Source organism: Ochotona curzoniae, unplaced genomic scaffold, assembly GCF_017591425.1.
Source record: "Ochotona curzoniae isolate NIBS_2020 unplaced genomic scaffold, NIBS_Ocur_1.0 contig_78, whole genome shotgun sequence".
NCBI lineage: Eukaryota > Metazoa > Chordata > Mammalia > Lagomorpha > Ochotonidae > Ochotona > Ochotona curzoniae.
Genome location: NW_024466559.1, coordinates 1 through 6,054, shown reverse-complemented (window position 1 = coordinate 6,054; position 6,054 = coordinate 1). Strand labels below are relative to the sequence as shown.

The 6,054-nt window shown below is 35.6% G+C and overlaps 1 long non-coding RNA gene across 1 annotated transcript; it reads left to right on the top strand.

The window, feature by feature from the left end:
- Positions 1-2,257: 2,257 nt before the first annotated feature.
- LOC121164439 lies at positions 2,258-6,024 on the top strand. Its single transcript, XR_005885096.1, has 3 exons — positions 2,258-2,342; positions 2,822-2,890; positions 5,968-6,024. It is a non-coding gene; the product is annotated as an uncharacterized LOC121164439 (long non-coding RNA).
- The last annotated feature ends 30 nt before the right edge of the window (positions 6,025-6,054 follow it).

Below are 6,054 nucleotides of genomic sequence, written 5' to 3'. Positions count from 1 at the left end.
CTGTGGTTGGTTTGTATTTGCAGGACCATGGAGGCAGGAGGTAGAGCTGGAGATTGAACCCAAGCCCTCTCCTTTGGTTTGTGACCATCTTACCATGCTGTTTTGCATCAGTAGGTCAAGTTCAGAAGTTTGTTATGATTACTGATAATTGATGTACTTAGTTCCTTCAAGCTTGGTTTATTAACTTCTTCCACTTAATAAAAACAAAGAAAAAGAACATTATGTTTTTGACAAGTAGCAAGACAAGTAGAGGGAATAAGCAAATAATCTTCTAATGACTGGTTCATTCTTCAAGTGGCTGCAATAACTAAAGCCTGGGCCAGAATGCAGCCCAGAAATTGCATCTGTTTCTTCCCACATATGTGGCAGGAATTCAGTCTTGAGCCACCATTTGCTGTTTCCCAAGTCAATAATGGAGTTGGACTGCAAATGGAGCTGCTGATCTCTTGGAGAAACTGATCCCATTTCCAAGATATGCTCCTTTCATGTGGAACTTGAGGGTGACATCATGCAGCCACTCCATTTCCTGGGTCAAGGAGCCATGCAACAGGGAGGGGTGCACTCTCTCCTGATGAACATAGATAAAAATACAAGCTTCTCTTTCTCTCACTTTGCTCATTCTGCACATCTATCCCTGAATGTGCCTGTGATTTCTTCATCATTTACATAACATTACAGAAAATAATTTTAAAAGATATGAAAGAAAGATTTCTTTGAAAGGCATAGTTGGAGGGGGAGAAGAAAACAGAGAAAGGGGAGTTATTTTTTCATCTACTGGTTCACTCCCAAAATTTTGGCTACAACCAATGAGGCTATAAGATGACAGGCCAAAAGACGACAGGAGCCAGGAGCTTTTTCCAGTGTCCCAAGTGGGTGGCATGGGCCCAATAACACAGGTCACCTCTTACTGCTTTCCAGGGTGCTTTCACAAGGAGTTGGATTTGAAATGCAACAACCAGTGTCCATATGAGATGCTGGTATCACAGATGATAGCATAACATACTATGGCATTATAAGGGCTCCTTAAGGGTCTTTTAACTTGTTATTCTGCTTCAGATATAATGTGTCTAGCCATAAAATTCCTTTTCTGTATCTTTTTGACTTCTGCAGAATCAGAGTTAGGATTGTTTTTTTGTAAACATGAAGATACTTTTTCTTCATTTAAGAAATTATTTTCTCTTTGTGAACTAATGTTTTTCAGTTATTGCTTTTCCTCTTATTTTTCGTTTTTTTTTTAATTTTTGAAGATTTATTTATTTTTATTGGGAAGGCAGATTTACAGAAACAAGGAGAGAAGAGGGTGATCTTCCATCTGCTAGTTCACTCCCCAAAGTGTACCCATGGCAGGAATGGAGTTGATCAGAAGCCAGAATCCAAGCTCTTCTTCTAGGTTTCCCGCATGGGTACAGGTGCTAAGCTTTTGGACCATCCTTCAGTTCTTTCCCAGGCCACAAGTAGAGAGCTGGATGGGAAGCTGAGCATCCATGGTGAGATCTGGCACCCATTTGGGACACTGAGTGCTGGCAGGCAGAGGATTAAGCAGTTGGGCTGATTTTTTGTCCTTTAAGCTTGAGGGAGTTTCTCAAAATAATGTTTTGGTTCACTAGTTTACCATTGTAGCATTCTATTATACCCTAATTTTCCTTGTTTCATTTAATTTGAATCCATATTTTGTAGCTGAATTAAGCTTTTATTTTCTTCCTCATCCTTAATGGGGCTGTTGAAAATGGATTTTTTTAACTTTATTATTTGATAAAGATCAAAGAAAAGTAAGGTTTGCTTTACTGTTTTCTTTACAATCAGTTCAGATGTGTCCAATTGATGATCTTTATCATATGTATTTTGAGTGTTAGCATTAGTGGATGTGATAATAGTTTTCTGAAAATATTCCTTTTAGTGCCAGATTTGTTTAGGGAAAATAAATGAGTGAAATGAAGAAGGAATCTTTACAAAAAAACTATTTCAGAGCTGTTTCTATAATACTTAATTTAAGTTTTTGATAGGAAGACTTTCACGTGTAGATTTTCTCATTGGAAATAGAGCATTTGTCATGCAGAAATTATTTGTAACATTTACATTGGCAGACGTTAACTTAGATTTACCTAAATGTATATTTGCTTTAACATCTTTTGTTCAAAATTTGTTTCAGGTTAAGAGACGTATTTTTACAGGTAAGCTTTTCTTGTTGCTCTGTTGTAGATCTCCTAGTTTTTGTGTATAATCTGAAAACTTACAGTTTACTGTATTTTTTAGTGAATAAGAAAAAGCTTGCTGTAGAACTTTGTGGACCAATAAAAGAAAAATGTGAACTACTTGACAAACATAGCTTTGCGGATAAAGAGGTAAGACAGTTTTCAAAATAAAAAGAGCCAAGAAACTGTAATTACTATGTACATAGTCTTGTGTAAATAGTTTATTTGGAGTGTAATACAGCATTATGCTGTTCTTTACTTCAACATTTAACAGTTCTTACTAATTTTAGTGATTGTGTTATGAATGATATTGTCTCATTCTGGTTTTACCCTGTGTTATCCTAATGAGTTTCTTTATATATCTTTGAACGACTTGAATATTCTTTTTGTGAACTTGCTTTTTCACATTTTAAAAAGCATATTCATATTTTCCTTTAAATAATTTTCCTACATTTTATAAGGGAGTCCTTTTTTCATTATGTTTATTTCAAGTATATTTTTCTAATCTGGCTATTGCAAACAGGTGTTTTCACAAGTTCTCTCTGTGTGAAGCCCTGTCTTCCAAACCAATAAGTAAATCTTTATTAGAATAATTTATAGTTTGTGCTCACGGTGTTGGTTTGTTTCAGAATGAGAATTTAGAGCCATCTTTGAAAGATTCCAGCTTTGAGGAGTCAAATGAAGCACAAGCTTTGAAGGTAAAGAAACCAAATGGCCTCCTTCTGAAAGTTGAGGCTAAGATTGTTGCTGATGACTAACATAGACTTTATAGATAATATATTGTCAGTAAAGTAAGTTACAAAGAAGTGTGAAAGAATCATTTAGCTTTTATAACTTAAAAATGGTTAAATATTAGAAATAGGTCATTGGTAGGTAGCACATGTTTTGAGTGAGGTATGTTCAGTTCACGGTAGAGCTCAGTAGAAGCTCTTTGTTCTTCCTTTTTGGAAAATTCCTGAAGTGATCTTTCCTTTTTTGGACCCAGTTAACTCCACAGGGAGATGAAGGATTCGTTCAAACAATTTCAGGAGTAGTTGTCAGCAATGAATTACCTAAACTGTGTAGTGGTATTTACCTTTATGTAATCCTCAGAACATTGGGAATTATTCAGAATCAGATCAGGGATCTACATTGTAAATATTGATATGCTGCTAAGAGTTTCACCACAAATCATTGCTGAGTTCAGAGGAAAAAAAAAATGTTCCCCCAAGGCTGGTCTCAAGTTACAAAGCTGAGGTTACTGAATGAGGAGTATTCTCATGATTCAGTTTTCCTGAGCCTGGTGTGATTCAACTCCTTGTAAGGAAAATATATTCCACTTTTACACTTTAGTTTAATTAAGATGGATTAAGTTAAGTGACTAGAATATGTCACTACCACTTAAAGATCGGGATGTAAAAATCATGGAGTAATAACTCAGTACGGGAGAGGTCTGCTTCCACCAACGTGAAGTTAGAAGGTGGTAGTCATTTTAATTAGGTGTAGGAGTTCAATTCCATGTGGCAGTTTCAATCACTGATGTCTTTCGTCAACAGAACATCTGTTTATCGTTAAGAATTTCCTTGTGCAGTGCAAAGGATGGTATAAATTGTGTTGCAAATATGGTATATCTTAATGCTTTCTTCTATAATAATAATATCAAAAACATATTGGTAACCTCTTAAATTTGCTGACCCTTTAAAATATCATCCTAGTAGTAATTGACTAATGGTTTGACAAATTAGAAGAATTTTAGAAGGCATTTGGTTTGCTAACAGAACAGGAAAACTCAATAGCAAACACATTTACTCAACCTGGAGTATATATGTAGACAAAATGGAATAATGGGATATGCCAGCCTGTTGTGAAGGCATTTCCGTTATGTAACATACCAGAAAAATTAGCTAATTGGATATTTTGGAATGCTTTTTCGTATATTACTATTTAAGAAGACATAGCATTTATTTTCAGGGGTGGTAGTCATAATTGAATACAAACTGTGTGATAGAATTTTCACAAATTTAGTAGTTGAATATGGAGAAAAAGTTAAACCAGTAGAGCAGTAGAGTATTTCTGATTCAGGTCAGAGAATTGTTATAAAAATAGCCAAATTTAGAGAGCTAGGAAAAATAAGTGTTTTTCTGCAGTACAATAGAGCTTTGTAAAAAAAAAAAAAACAAACAAATTATTTTTGCCTGCTTTACATTTGAAACATTTGATTTTGTTTTTTCAATTTTAAACAAGTTTGTTGAAGGCTCACGAATGGCAGAGGCACATTTATTACAGTATTTAAAATCCAGTAGGAATAGTTAAATTATTACTTTAAAATTTTTAATTGCACAGTTATTTAAATTCAATATCCAATATCATGAAGAAATCTTGATTTTATTTAATTTTGATGTTATTAATATATAATGAATTAGGTTATTTCACCCTTTTTGTTTTATAATGCTTTAAAGCAAAGGTTGGCAAACTCTACACAGTGGATTCTCCACCAGTTTCTTTTTTTTTTTTTTTAAAGATTTATTTTTATTATTTTTTCATTGGAAAGGCGGATATACAGAGAGGAGAGACAGAGAGGAAGATCTTCCGTCCGATGATTCACTCCCCAAGTGAGCGCAACGGGCCGATACTATGCCGATCCGAAGCCAGGAGCCTCTTCTGGGTCTCCCACGCGGGTGCAGGGTCCCAAAGCTTTGGGCTGTCCTCGACTGCTTTCCCAGGCCACAGGCAGGGAGCTGGAAGGGAAGCGGGGCTGCCGGGATTAGAACCGGCGCCCATATGGGATCCCGGGCGTGCAAGGCGAGGACCTTTAACCACTTGCGCCACCGCGCCGGGCCCCACCAGTTTCTTTTTTCTGTTTTATTTTTCATGATATAGTTGCATAAACTCAAGGATTTCCCCTCTCATCCCACCTGTGTTTCGGTTTAAAAAAAAAGGAAAAAAACTCTAGGGCAAAATGTTGTTCATTTAGTTAGAATTAATTGTCTTTGTTTCTCACTAACATAGTATGTGTGAATAACTGTGATAGGTATTGTGTGGCCTGCAAGCCTGAAATGTTTATTCTCTGACTATGAAGAAGCTTGTTGGCACCTGCTAGAATTGCTAAGACTTTGTTGTCCTGAAAATCATTAGGATCTATGAACTAGACTTAGCTTATACTCCACATTTGGATGTAGTCACCTGATTTCCCTAGCTACAGATTCCCACATATGTCTTACAAAGTTGACTTTTCTCTTAGGAAACCCATGACAAGCTGGAGAGTTGCAAATTCAAAGTACAGGATGACGTTTTCTTTTTAGAAAAGCAATTAGAAAAAAAGAGACTTTTTGTATTCGATGAAAATGCTATAAAATGCTAATGGGGTTTCAAAATGTAATGTTATTGGCCCAAGTATAACATGTACTAAACAGAAAGGTAAGGAATATAGAGGTCAAAAAATGGAGAGTACCATTTTCCAGATCCTGTATTTTCCCTTCCTTAGATGCCACATGTAAAGTAGGTGTTTTTTTGCATTTTTTTGCATATTTTCTTACAAAACTTGCTATATACACTACTGATGTATCCCATATAAGTCATTTAAGTTGAATGACCACATGCACACTGTGTGGTTTTTATTAATTAAAGATTTTGGTTAGGACATTATAAATATGAGCAGTTAAGATCATGATGTGTGTAAGGTGTAACGTACATTATGTACCTTAAGTGTTGTGAAGTATCAAAGTTGAGATATGGCATGTTGAACATTGGAGGGGTTTGGTAAATACTTCTCTACTAACTGATACTTTCTTTCCAGACGAAACAAAGCGTACAGACCCTGGACGATGACAAAAAATCCCGCCAAACACAAATTGCTGAAGTAAGTTGAATTTGTCTAACACTT